At 25.2% G+C, this 16,072-nt stretch overlaps 1 protein-coding gene across 3 annotated transcripts in view; it reads right to left on the reverse strand.

Annotated features, from left to right (window-relative positions):
* Positions 1 to 10,757, reverse strand: part of LOC113551129 (probable G-protein coupled receptor No18) — a 73,796-nt gene extending 63,039 nt beyond the window's left edge. For all 3 annotated transcript variants that reach the window (XM_026953175.1, XM_026953174.1, XM_026953173.1), the window contains exon 1: positions 10,291 to 10,757. The gene's annotated coding sequence lies outside the window, so the exon portion shown is untranslated. The remainder of the gene's footprint in view (positions 1 to 10,290) is intronic.
* Between the last annotated feature and the right edge of the window lie 5,315 nt (positions 10,758 to 16,072).

Consider the following 16,072-nt stretch of genomic DNA (forward strand, 5'->3'; position numbering starts at 1 on the left):
CTATACCTATAAATAATATTAATATTACTTAATAGTTGTTAACTCGCTTAAATTAATTTTTTGCGCTAAAATTCCATAAAACACGATATATTTTTCCCATATGATTAAACAATTTAGACTAAGTTAGGTAGAGTTTACAACATTTTAATTTAATGAAATAAATTTTGTTTTTTTAACACTTTCAAGTTTTTGAATAGTATCACTTATAATAATAGAATCAATATAATTTGTATTGTTATTTACATTTTCTTAGTATCAATGATATGATAGATTTTTTAATTTTTAGTTGAGATTTTGGCTGTATTATTATTTTGTACAGTGATAATTTATTACATTTTACTTGAAAAACATCACATTATTTTAATATTGTTGCTCAAATAGAACAAAAAATTGAATTATAAGAATATTGAGAAGCACTTATGGGTATACGTGATTTCAAATCATCATTATACTTTTTATCCATAACATAATAATGCTAGAAAACCATTTCGTTTCAAGCATAACACGGTTATTATATTTTCTGAGTATTATTTGAAAATATTGGTTATTCATATTTAAATAATAACTTATTTGAGTCTATAAATAGTTAAAAAAAAAAAAAAAAAAATACATTTTCTAGCATATCCATCGTAGATACTATACTCGTATTACTACGATTTGTTGAATTCCTATTCACGAGCTTTTAACGCATTTACATAGGTTTTACAATGCGTGTTATTAAAAAATATATATTTTGAAGAGCAATTTACTTTGATAACATTATGAAGGGTTATTAAATATTGCATATTATAGTATAATATTCGTACAACAACTAAAAAGTGTCGAGACTTGCTAACGCCCATTTATTATATGAAATGGTCGGCATATTTTAATAACGTTACATTTAATAATAAAAATAAATACATACAATAAAGTAAAATAAATAAATAAGGTCATATTGTATACGCAACGAACACAAACCATAATATGAACTAATATTGATATAATTTATATTTATTTTATAACGGAAAATGAACCTTATTGCTTCTGTGTTAAAGTTATCACTTTGTCGTAACTCATCCAAAACAAAAAAAAACTCTTAAACCATATATATACTATGCATGAACCTGCTGAATATTATTTTATTACATACTATAATATATAATTTAAATCACTTGGTCATGTTATGAGGAGAGTGACCTGTATGTGTTGTTTTCGTATTGTATATGTACAATAGAGACAATTTATGAATTTACTAATTGTTAAATTTCTCGGCGAGATTGTGGTCTAGAGTATCTCGGTAGCTTTTATTATTATTTTAATTTTTAATTAAATTATGATAGTTTTAACATTTATAGAACTCTCCGAATTACCGTAGATAATAATCTTCTTTCACCTTTTTATAATCGGTCGATTAACTGTATTATTAAAAATATTATAGTAAAATGGTTTATCGTTAATATAAAATTTGTAATGTTATGTTTGTAAAATGGGGACAAGACGTGTCATGTTCGCACCGTCCTCGTAAATATTAGTAAAATATTCATTAGTCGCTAAATTATACATATAATCCCAATAATATTGCTAAGATACCATTTGACAATATAAATGTATGTGTTAGTCGATAAATCATTTCCTAATGTCTTGTGACGTGATAAGACTGTAATAACTTTATAAAAGTGATTAAATATTTTATTATTGACATACTATAATTAGTTATATTTCATATGCTTGTATTACCGATCCGAAGATAGAAAAGCTATTTAAAATATATAAATATAAAATACGTTTGTGATATTGTGTTTTTGTTTGAACTGTTGTATAATAACAGAAGGGTTATTCGTTTTTCAATACATATAGATAGCACACCTATTTGTATTTAACAGTAATATATGTTATATATTAAAATGAAAGTAATAAGAATTGGTTTGTGGAAACATAAAACATAGCGAAAATTTCTTGTTATTTGATAACATTATAATACCTGATATTATTATACTAAATAATGATAATAATAATAACAAATAAAAAATAAAAATGGTATGATTAATAGCTTACTACAACATTATTATTATTGTTATAGCTTCAAACGATATATCTTTATTAACGTGAATTCAGTTTGAAAAAATAAATCAAAATTGGATGTAATTATATATAAAAAAATAAAAAATATAAGCTTTATATTTATAGTATTTTTATAGTACGATACCGAATGCATTTATGCTTTAGTTATTTATTGGAAAGTTCCGTAGTTGTATATCTTATCGTCAACGTAACAATTATTTACAATTCATTAATATCATTTATTTTAGTCTCACGTTAGAAGTTAATATTAAAGGCATATTAAATATATCAGGTAGATGTAAAAAAATATAAAGATTAACTATTTTGCTATTTTTTATTTTTTTTTTAAATCTGTCCTTAGTACATTTCAAGTTAAAAAACACTTATCCTGTATGTACATTGAAAAAATACGAAACCGACGGACTAAAAACTTTTGACAAAACCTAAATGATTTGGGTGAAAAACAAATCCCGTACAACTTTATTGCAGGTAATCAATCGTTATATAAAATGAAACAATATAGGTAATATCAGTACTTATTAAGATTTGGGTAAGAAGTTTAATAAAATGTCATAAAATTAAAACAAATTTTTATTGCTTGAAAATTAGTAGTAACTTGATTACTATTACCTAATGTATAGTCATTTATTAACCTATAAAAAAAAAAGTCGATTTATACCCTACATGAATTCAAACTCTTAGAAATTCTAATCATTTTTTTTTCAATTTTATTATTTTCATTATCCGTCACACGTATTTATGTTAAAAATAGTGTGAAGTGTACCTTGTTATTATATTGAACATTATGATAAATTTATTAAATTTTAATGCAATGTTAAATCATTATTGCATAATAAAACGATTATGATCGGAAACAATGTATACAATTTTATTTCTCAGGATGTTCTATAATTTATTTATATTGTTGGGTATTAGTAAGATGGAAATTGTATTTGATTTTACCAAAAGCTTAGCATTTAAAATAATTATCAAAATATTATATATTTACATCATAATATTTATTATCTTTGTTATTAACTTATAATTTCATAGTTACATACCATAAAATGGTGCTTATATATTCATGCTATAAATAGTCTAACTGATTTATTTATTTTTTTTTTTACTTAGTAAATAATAATAATAATATGTCTAATTGTCAAAAGTTTTAGGTTCCTACACATTTTGTTTTTGAATTATAATGAAATAATATTTTTATAACGAAAAATTCATACAAAAAAATCTTACATTAAATAGTCAACTTATTGTTTCAATATTATCGTTCGTGAAAATTTTCAATTATTTACAATTATTCTTTTTAAATTAAAACCAAATAACAAAATCATTTCTATCAAAAATGTGTACCTATTTCGTAACTTAATCTCCGGTTTTTTGTAATTTTAAGTTTTTCTCGGTTGTTTAAAAAGTATATAGACCCACACCCCATAGAGTAATGTATATGTCTAACTTTTTATAGAGAACCAATTTTAAGTTGACGATCATAACAGTTTTACTGCTTCCAAAGGTGACGACAGTCATATACAATTAAATTAAAAACACATTGTCGTAAAATGAATAGATAGGTATGCAATGTTTGTTTTTCCACTCAGAATAGAATCGTTTAGATGATTAGTAATTTATACACGAATACAGAACAACAATCATATTATTATGCATATGATACAGTGGCATATATCACACATATTATGTAAGCGTATAAGAAATTATTATGCATTAAAGCGATCGTGATAGTGTACGTGTTATTGAACACAATTTATTGTATAGGTACGAAAACACGTCTTACAAGTTATATGTTATATTATTAATGTAACTGTATAATATATTGTGTTTATAAGAAGTATAATGTGTTTATATTTTGTAGTAAATTATTTTGCTTTTAACAAGTACCGCGTATATCATTTTATTATTGTTATTTATGGAACATAAACATTGATTTCACACATGTACGTAATTTTATGAATAATAAACGAACCATTAACTACAATAAAAAAAAAAAACAAATTTGAAATGTATAATAGTCCCTAAGTAAAAAATAAATATATTATACCGTTTTTTCAGATACTCAGAATAAATGTATCATAATTATTATTAATTATACGTTGTCGATTTCCTATCGAATCACCACCAGCTGCATGTATAACACGAGCGGAATAATAATTTTCAAAACATATTAAATTATTAATACTGTGTTCAAAAAGCATGTACGCATCCGTATCGTAATAAACACGTATATGTCACTATTCTATCCATATAACTCGTATATTCAACAATAATTAGTCGAGAACAATCACACCTGTACAAAAATACTAATTCGGATTGGTCATAATTTATGGTGTACGACGATTCGGACGTTTCGGCGACGAGGATTGGGTGATTTAACAACAATGTACTCCACTAGGCTGCTATAATGATACAATAATATTGAACACATTCAAACAACAAACATGATTTTTGTTTTCCGAAATAATAATAACGTGCTATATACACGTATAAAGGTTGAGAGATATAGAAATAATCTAGAGTATTGTTTGCTTAGGGTACACTGAAGTCATAAAAAAAAAAGAAGGTTAAACGGAGAATGATGGTCATATTTCGTTCCTCAAAATCGTCGTTATAGTAATATAGACATCAACAGACCGTATAAAGTTGTCACCGTGTATGCGATTCATCCTAAAGATATTTCTATGGATGAAAAATTGTTTCTACTCAAAAAACTCGTTTGCAGGACTTGCTCGCATTTCAACTGGTTAATAATGTGGTTTCATTCCCTATCCTTAATTATTTTCAATATACACTTCCCTGAAATGTTTTCAAACAAACATTTTGTAAACAAGTTAATATTATTATTATTGTACATACACTTAAACTTCATTGAATTGAGTGTTTCTTATAATAATAATATGCCAATAAATTACGATTATTATTATTATTATTATTATAACACGGTACTTCATCATTGCAATATTTTTTATGAAAACTTTTTTTTCATTGTTATTTCAAAACCTTTTTTAATATGAGACTGACCATTTAGCAGTTGCGGAAAATAAACTTTGTTATGATTTATTTATCGATTTTAATATTAAATGGTTTTTTGACGGAAAGTAGTTTACAGTTTAAATACGTACCGACAACACGCGTTATATAATACGATTTATCTGTTTAATTATTATTGCTTACGGAATTTGTGGAAAAAACAAAAAAGTAAATAAAATATACTAAAATATTAACTGAACCTAACCTAACCTTGGAGTATATAGTATAATATAAGTATTAACATCTATATTGGAGATTAATAAAAAAAAAAAAACATGGTATGAATATAATTGAAATTATACTAATAATATTTATGGCTCAAAACAATATACGATCAATGCTCAAGATCATACTTTATAAATTACTCCTTATATATTAGACAATTATTGTAGAAATATAAATACACATTGTGTTCGTTATCAACATAAGTACAACATAAGACTCTAACCTAACCATTTTAAATGCATACTTTTGAAAAAAACCAAAAACTAAAAATGTAATAATATATTTAATTTAGAATTAAAATGATACATTTACATGTAAAAACCAACAATTTATATAAATATAAAATAGTCAATTATATAGTCACAGATTTTTGTACGTTTGTTTATGTTTTCAGTGAAGTATTTTTTCAAAAAATATTTTATAAACCGTATAAGTCATATAAATGTATGCTTTAACACGTCCTTGCATCATTTGATTTGCAATAAGCACCGAAGATTTAATCATCATAGTTAACGAATAATTAATTGTCATATCTTCAAATAATATTCAATTATTATGGTAATTAATATTTTTAGAAAATCAATAACTATGTTTGAAAAATAATGTATTTTATATTATTTTATTATAATATGTTTGTTAATGGGTTTATCGCAAATATAGTCTATATGACATTTAATATAATATACAAGAAATAATAAATTCCAAAATGCACAATCGATTTCGATTAAAGTATAACACCCGACTGCCGATCGGGTTTCTGGTACAATATATTACCGATTTAACGCAAATAGGGTGTAACCCACGAGTAGTTGTCACTTATTGTACGTTTACACTACTAAAGTACCGTCGCGTCTACGAATAGCACGTACTGTACCCACTATGATATATCCACTGACGTTTTATTTATTGTATATAATATTCCGGTCGTGGTTCGGGTGGAAACGGTGTACAAAATTAAATCACTTTTTGCGGGAAAAACACAAATAAAATAAAAACAAACAATAAGAATAAACGTTTGAACGCGTTTACATATGGACGGGTAGGTATCTTCCTAGCTCGGTGATGACGTCCACATATATCTATATAACATGTATAGGTGTGTGCAGTATTGTAGTGCTTACTTTTTATTTGCATTGTATTTTGACCACAAATCCTCAAATGCACTAGAGAATGAGGAATAACAATTTTGCATTTATGTTCACTTAAATCAATATATCATTTCGATAAATCCGCGAAATTCCGCACACAACGAGTCCGAACCAGTGATGTGATTAAGGAGCGTGTAGTTGCGGTCTGGTTAACAGAACCATCACGCAACGGAGATTTTGAATGTTTAAACGCTTTACAAAAATAAGACACGTATGTCCGTCGCACGCCCATTTCTATCTCCGTCATTGTGGACCACATGGCGACGATTTATAATCCTTTAGAATCGTAATTATTTTTGTACATTATAGATTCGGATTCCCGGAAAAAATGCACGTCGAAAGTCCATATACTTGGAAGTATTTATATTATAATGTATAAAGGTATATACATTTTGCGACACTCCATTTATGGAAAAATAAATATATAAGATAATATTATAATCGAGAATGTTACAGAGAAAGTATAATACAATTCATATTTTTTTTAATTTCGGAAACATACAAAATGCTTCTCCAAATTGTTCAGCACTGTATGTTCTCGTATAACTATAAAACCAATATCTACCCGAGCACGGTCCAATTTTTTTGCATAAGACGTATGAAATTTGTGTAAAAGTAAAAGTATTTGATTATTAAATTATATTTCTTATCATCGAAATCAAAACAGCCCTACTTAAGTTTATATTAATGAGTTTAACGAAAACAAATTATTTACATGTTAAATATGTACATCACAAAACTTATGGTGGGTTCTATAGTAACTCAAAAATGAACATCATTATGTTGCCCACCTAACCGACCATTAACATGCATAAAATGTAATATTACAACGTTTCGCATTTAAATCGTGATTGTTATATGATGTATGCCAATACAATGCTGTTTTGAAGTCAAAATTAATAATTTTATAACTATAGTATACACATTCTTAAGTTGCATGTATCAAAGTTATTTATGTTTCGATACAGATAATTATAAAAGCTGAAAATGCGACAACGTATCGTACAAAATATTAATTTTGTCAAAAGTTTTCTAATGAATAACGACGACGACACCGTAAATCAATATTTTACACGCTCGTGAACCTATGATATATTATTATTTGTCAAAATTAAACGTATTTTATGTGCGTACATTACATACAGAGTGATTATTTTAACAAATATTATCTTGAAAAGTATAACGTTTTAAAAACATATTTTTTTTTTTTACAGGATTTGAATCTATTATAAATTATGAAATTAAAAATCCAAGTTAAAATACAAAACAGTAAGAAACTTAAAAAATAACAGTCAAAAATATAATGTTATTTTTTAATGACTTAAAACTTAAGTAATACAAATATTTTTTATAAACATCTAATTTTTTTCGAGGTAATGATTGTTTACTTAAAAAAAAAATCATCATGTATTTTAAATAAGAACTTTGTTTTGTTGAAACTTTTGTACACTAACTGAACTTTTGTCAACTTGCTATATATTTGACGGGATAGGTTTTTTTTTGTACAAAACTTTTACAGGCCTTAAGCAACGTAAAAAATGATTTTCCTATATGAACATATTATTATAATATATTACTATAATATAATGATTACTTATTGCATAGTAAAACTGCAAAGTTCATACAAGTACATACAGAATAACATCAGTTATAAAAATTTTAAATCTATAACATTTAATGAGATATAAACACAAAACAAAAATACATATTATAATTGAATCTAGAATTAATAATTTTGAAAGTCAAATAGGCACAAAAAGCAATATATATATATATTATTATGTTTTGATATACCTTACTATAAAATAATACCGTTTTGTCGTTAATAGAAATGTCATTTCATAATAATGTTATTTTTGTGATATTATCATGTCATTATTTCAATTGTATTATAATTATACAATATAAATATTTAATAATGTATTACAATGTACATACTATTATAATATTATAATAGTAACAAGTCATGGTCCTGTACGCTCAAAAGCATCAATATTGCATATTCAATGCGCCGTGTTAATGTTTTAATATTTTATTAATAATAATTGTATTATTGTCTTGTGGATACATCTGAGTGTAATGTTTAGTCATTTATAAGTTTGAAATATTTTACAAAATCGTGCAGAATGTATATATACATATATATCATACTTCAATTATTCAGAGAATAAAATTAAATTTGCTTTATGTGGAAATATCAGTTATGTTTAGTATAATATATCAGCAGTATGTATTAAATGTTCAAGAGGAAATTTTCATACTCTGTATTAGTAAACTGCAAAAACAAATTAAAATAATTTAGATTTGGTTATAAATAATAAATACTATTCATGTATTATTTTAATGTGCATTATTAAATAATATAAATACGAAATGTGAATTATTATATATGATATAAATCGTATGGAATACGTTATATACAGGTTTCCATAATATTCAAATAGAACAATCACTTCCAAGAATTAATTTAAATTTGAAAATGTGGCTTAATTTATATCTTATAATATAAATCATGTACTTTATATTTTTAATTGTATTTCACCTTGTTGTTTTTAAATTGAATGTGTGGTTATGATATTTTAATACAATTTTAGTTTTAGTTTTAATATAGTTATAACATTAATAATATTAATTACAACAAATCTATATTGAATTTTTTCAAAATGCATATAAGTAAATTAATTTTCTATGTCATCTAATTTATTATTGCCTTTTGTTTCTACTTTTTAATGACTAATGGCTAATAAACATGCAGTGTAATTAATAAATAAAAATTAATTTTATAAAAAAAAATAATCTATAATTAATAATAATATTTTACTTGATATTTATAGATCAATAAAATATCAATATATTTCGTTATTGATTAAACGTCATCTCAGTAAAATTATTGATAAACGAATATGAAGTTTAAAAATTGTTATTATATTTGGGACACTAAAGAAGAAAAAAAATATTAATTTTCAATAATAAAAAAGAATATGTAAAACTTTTGGTATTTAAAATATTTAAAACTTCTTAAAAGTTTTTATAACGAATAATGAATAATTTTATTCACTGAACTATATTAAAATTAATGGAAATAAAAATTAAGTTAATAAAAGTGCACTTCAATACAAAAAGAAAACTTTAATTTTATTGCTATTTTCTTCTATATGATCCCAAGTAATATAATTTACCTGTTATTTTTAATAATTATTCTCTTTAATATCTCAATGACTTTCATTTGTATAAATGGTAATTTTTATACCTAAAATAGTTGTAATAAGATTGTTCTTCAAACATGAAATTGATAATTAGGTTATAACGCGTTTTAGGAATTAAATTATTTTAATAATTATCATAAGTTTAAATATCACAAAAACAAATTTAAAAAAAAATACAAAGTATAGATCTTTTCTTATTTTGAAACATTGATAGTGTGTTTATATATTATCATATATTACGATTATGTTTAAAATAATATTACCTATAATTGTAATGAATCAATTAATACATGTATTCCGAAATATATTTGGAAAGAAGATCAATTTTTAAAATCCTGATTTTTTAAGACACCACAATACTGACGATTAGTTTAAAACGTCCAAGCATAAAATGTATCTACACGTCACTATATTAAATGTGTTCATTTTGAGTCATTGGAGGTTCGAGTGAAGAATAAACCAGTTGTTAAATTTGGACAAAGAATAACGACAGTAAACAATTACAAAAAAAAAAAAAAAAATGGAGGAGAAGCACATATATATGTGTCCGTAACAGGTCTTACGTTGTCGTGACCAGTAAATCATAACAAAATAAAATATTGAGCATCACTCACCCGAGGCGTGGTTGAACGCTCAAGGAGGCTCAAGAATACCGATCCCGACTAGGCAGGGCTACCACCGCTAACTGTTCGTCCAAGAACGGTAGACGCATACTGAAGGCACCACCCGTATACGTACTATGTTATCACGATTACAAGTTTATAAGTTTTGCTATTGAAAATCGGTATTGCGATCACGAGACGAGGACGTTTGCTTTTTTTTGTTTTTGCTTTTATTCGCCTCTCGTCGAGACGCGCACTCCTCCGCGAAATTACCGAAAACACACGGTCGACGCACTCAAATGCTATGTATTTATTGAACTTATATACGTGACTACTTGCTCAATAGGCGGGTACGTACTCATTCGTGTGATTAGAGGTACAGCGCGGTCGGGGGATAACGAGTCCGTCGACGAACACGCGCGAGTCACCCCGCCCCCCGGTCCGGAAAAACTGGTCGTTTTACGGCGGCGTATGAACGACGACTGATGCGAACGGACAAGCGGCGGCAACGGTGGTAACGGTGACAGTCGTGTAGTCTCGCCCGCCGCCAACGTCAAATCTCGCGCGCGCCTCCCCGCGGGCGAGTCCTGAAAATGACCATCGTGGCGTCACGCCACCGTAATAATAATAATACCATTAAAACGCCGAGACAACTGCAGCTGCTATTGCTCGACCTCCGACCCCCGTCACTCGGACGCGGATATTATTAATAATCGCACGGCGGTGATGATGGCCAGAAATTTAATTATTTAAATTACCGGACACGCGTTTTGTCGTCGTCGTCGAATATTATCGTTTTCGTCAAACGACCACCACTACCGCATCATAACCTAACCGTGACCACTATAATATCTATAATTCCACACATAACGAATCGTCGTATGATTATCTTGTTCAATGTGACATATTCCCCGACGTCATATATATTAAAATTACCCTCATGAATGTAACTCGTTGCATGGTTACGACGACAGATGGTGATAACTGATAATGCATACGTCTTATTTATTGCAAAAGTTTACAAAGGTATTGGAACTGTGTTACTACATAATATCATGTTAAATTTCGAATCACATAAGAGCAACGATTCAAAGGGACCTGATTCTTAGATCCCCAATTTTGAAACCAGATATCGCATGATTCATGTCATTTATAATACATCGATGTTAACATTGAACATGCAATATAAATAAGTTATTAATCATTTTGTAATTATCAAAATAATACTGTTGGATTTACGGTTAAGAAATGTCGACATAATACGAGTATGGTCGTGATTCGTAAAACTAATTATCAATATCGAAACTTTCAAAAAATATACATTGTTTTTTATTAAAATAATCATTTATTAAAAATATTTAATTACAAGTATTTTGAAAACATTACGGCTGCTTTATCTTCTATTAGCAAAGCTTGAGTTGAAGGTAGACAGTTATGTTCTTAAAATGTACACACTTTATACTTTTATAATGAAGTACAAACTATATAAAAATAATGACAAAATACAAAGTAATTTATCGAGTTTACAATTTAGATATAAAAAAAACTAATAAAAATGCATTTATAATAATATTATTTTATTTACTCTATGATATTTTTTGAAATTATTATTTAAATAATTAAATTGTGAAGGTCTGAATTAATCAAAAAATTGCTGACCTATACCTTTTTTTTGTATAATTTACATTTATGTTTAAATTAAAATGTCTTAAAGACTCACGTTTACTTATATATGAATTAAGTTTAGAGTGATTGTTTGATATAAATGATAAAGAATATTTTGTATACAACAAATTAAAAAGGAAGTACAAACATATATCTTTTAAATTAAATATAATAACATACATTACCTAATATTTCTAAATAGTCACTACAAATTCTTTATGCAGGTTTATTTCCGAAACATTATAAGGGACACGTCATACTAAACTCTGATGAGATATCGTCACATACGTGATCTGTAGGATTAAAATAACTTACTTGGGTATTAAACATTTATCCTGATTATTAGACCATTTATGAATTATGATAGGGAAAAAGTAGAAAGTAGTAAAAAAATTCTTTTATTTTAGCTGTAATATTACCTATCTATATGTTTTTTTCTTTTTTGAGTGAGCTTGCTTGTCTGTCATTATTTTTAAGATCTATACAAATGTAAGTTAAACTTAAATTTATTATTGAGTCACTAGAAGACCTCCTTCCTCACGTATACCATTGTTTTTTTTTTTTCTATATAATGTATCTAATATATTTATTATGCATTGAAGTATATTAAGTATAGACCGTGAATACTTTTTTTGATAAAAAAAAATTTAATTTAAAAGTGATTTCTGATAGATAATTTTGATCTTGTATTTATTTTGGGGGCAAAACTACATAAACATTAAATAAATATAAAAGATTCATAAAAGTAGAGGCTGATATCTCGTCTTCACTCAAAATCTTTTATCGTATGCAGTTATGTATATATATATATACATATACACACACACAATACATTTAACACACCCATTACCTACTCAACGTTGAAGTACATTCAAAATTTACTACTTCAGAACAACTACCTTAAATTTGTTATTATTACAGATCATATATAATATTTTTATTTATGTATATACGAATATATTAAATATTTCAAATTAATTTAAAAATCTTAATGATTTTTGTATAAGCTAAAGTAAAAGTATAGTTTGTCCTGATGGCAGAAGCTTTCTATTGTTAATATTGTTGCTAAAATAATGTTACAATTAAATCATCTATAAATATAAATTTTAAATAAATAATTATTATAATACAATTGCCCAATAATAAAACTAAGTTTCAGAGTTATTATAGCACTTTAAGCACTTTAGCATTTTAAGAAGAGTCGATATTATTTTTTTATTTACAAGAAAGTTATATATTCATAATTATTTTTATGACATTTATAAATATTATAGTTTAATAGTTAATTGTTCAATCATTTTATGTATCATAACATATCGCCATTGGTACATTCAGTGTAATATAATAATATATCAACGTTTATATTTCTACGTTTATTATTCTGTTACATAGATGATATTAAATATATTTAAATAAAGATAACTATGAATTATGATTTGTTATAGACTCAACACAATAATAATAACGTTATAAAATAAACTGCGTGATTTACCAAGCACGCTCACCCTTCATTTTTCATTTAATAATGACTTTGCTCAAATTTTGATTCGTAGTATTTTTAAGTTTATTTAAAAATCATGTATTAAATACTTTGATTTATTTATATTTTTAAGTTTTAAACAGTGTTCTGTGGAGATATAAACGTTATTTTTTCTAACCTTCTTCACTCCGGTTTGTTAAGCGGATGATTTATTGAATATTTTGTTGTATCCAAATCAAAATGTGAATAAATAGTTTCTAGGTTATTATTAATAACTTATTACCCTTTTTATATAAATTTAGGAAAATTAATAGACTATAATTTTTTTTTTACTAATTATAAAATATATTATGTAATATTGAATCTAATCCTTACTCTTCCATTTTTTTTTCAAATTATATAATATTGATATATTGATATCAATTACTATAATTTTCATATCATAATAGTAACTATATCATTCAAATCTATAGTATTATGAACCTATTATCTTTGATACACATAGTAAAATAGCTCAGGTACTATTTGTTTGAATTTAAATTTAGATACATCAACATTTTCAAAAATGTAATCTGATTAATAGTTTACGAGAAAAATAATTTTGATTATCATTTGAAAAAATTAAAACACTTCTTAATTTGTATAAAATTCTAATTATTTGAAAGTAATATAGTCCTTAAATCAACTTAAAAATTCCCAAATAAACATTAATACAGTTTGTATCAAATGTAAACTGTAGTTGATGGAAGCAAGTGACCATGAAGCATAGTATTTATATCTTTAAATACGTATCTTAGAAAATTATTATTTTATAATATTTTATGTAATACTAATAAATCATATAGGCATTATAATATACGTAATATAATAATAGTATTTTATAGGTAAGTTGTTTTTAACTTAGTCCATAGTAATATAGTTGTCTAACGAAAAATAGTTGCTTCAAAATTAAATTGAATTTTACCCCGATATACATTTATTTTGGAACTTATATTTTCTTTTAATTATTTGTTTTTCCATCGTAGTATAATATATTACATAAGAAAACTTCCCAAAATCGGGAAATACAATTAAAAATTTTACGTGTATAATTTAAAGTACACGAAACTAAACTATAACAATAATGCTTTCAATCAAAAAATTTCAAAGATTTAACAGCATGAATAAAACATTAAAACCAAATTAATATTCAAAATTTAACGATAAAAATGTACAAACAAGATTAAGTGACGTAATATTACATTTTAGTGAGATAATCATTTTTATAACTATTACACAAAACAAGGAATATTACATTTATTTAAAAAAAAAAAAAAAACAGGAATGTCACTCTTCTGTATTGTAGTTTTCGAGTGTACCTTGCTATGGAGTAGATAATTGTACACAATATGCTAAGTTTTAATTTAATGTTAAATCATTAAATATAAAAATAATCCTGAACAGAGGCCATCTGTTGTTAGACAATAATATTTCTAAAGATATTTTATAATCTATAAATATTTATATTTATCTTCTACTAATAATACAATAAGTTGTAGAATTTTTTTTCCGTAAAAAAGGATCACTTATAGTATATGATATAGTATTTATTATTAAAATATTATTTGTTAGCTGTTATCAACCTATAAGTTATTATTGATGTAGGGAAATTTAGGATAAATAAATGATATGAATATCTTAAAATTAAACTAACTATTTTAAAATTTAAAGCTTTAAGTTCTTACGAATAATCTTTTTTGAATTTCAGAAGTTTTACAAAAATCCTTTTTTTATTTAAATATTCAACTTTGTTAACTTCTAAAATTAAATATCTGTAGAAAAAAATTGTAATCATGCATATATTTGTATATCATATCAATTATCATCATCATCTTTTATTTATTTATCAATATTTCATTCTGTAATAAACAATTATAATTTAAGTAATACTAGTAATAGTAGAATTATCTAAAATGTATATGAAATGATATATTTTTATTATATATTATCATTTTTATTGTCATTCAATGATAATTAATTTTTGAATACCAATACTAAATAACAAAAATTATAATAAGATGAATCGTTATTAATTTGAATACTCTCGTAATAAAAATTTGAATTTAAATCACTTGCAAAAATTGTATGACTACGCTATTTTTATTATTATTTTTTATTTTTCTCTATTATAACTTAATCACAGTATGTCTCGAATCGCTGTTTGTTTTTAGATTTTTTTATATTATCATGATACATCATATTAACATTGTACCCGTCTAGTGGCGTCTACCAGAAAAGTACACACAACCTTTAGTTTTGTCTAATCGTACTGGTGCATCATCTAAATATTTTTTTAAGACTACTTTTAAGAAATGTATTATTGGTTATTTATATTTACAACTGACTCAGTTGCTTGAAACACGCTTTACGTCAAACTATGCAAAACTACCAGTACGACTAACATCTCACCCTTATGTCATAACTACGCTTCGCACAAAACTCTTTAAAGTCTCATTTAAATCCATTAGGGTTGTCAATCTGCGGGTATATGCTTTTAGAAATGTCACAAAATTGTACCAAAATGTGTTTTATATAAAAATACTGTATTTGAAAAGAATCTCCTTAAATTAACTAATGTATGCAAAATACTTTGGTTATAATTGCCGTGCA

This window comes from Rhopalosiphum maidis, chromosome 2, assembly GCF_003676215.2.
Source record: "Rhopalosiphum maidis isolate BTI-1 chromosome 2, ASM367621v3, whole genome shotgun sequence".
In the NCBI taxonomy this organism is placed as follows: Eukaryota; Metazoa; Arthropoda; class Insecta; order Hemiptera; family Aphididae; genus Rhopalosiphum; species Rhopalosiphum maidis.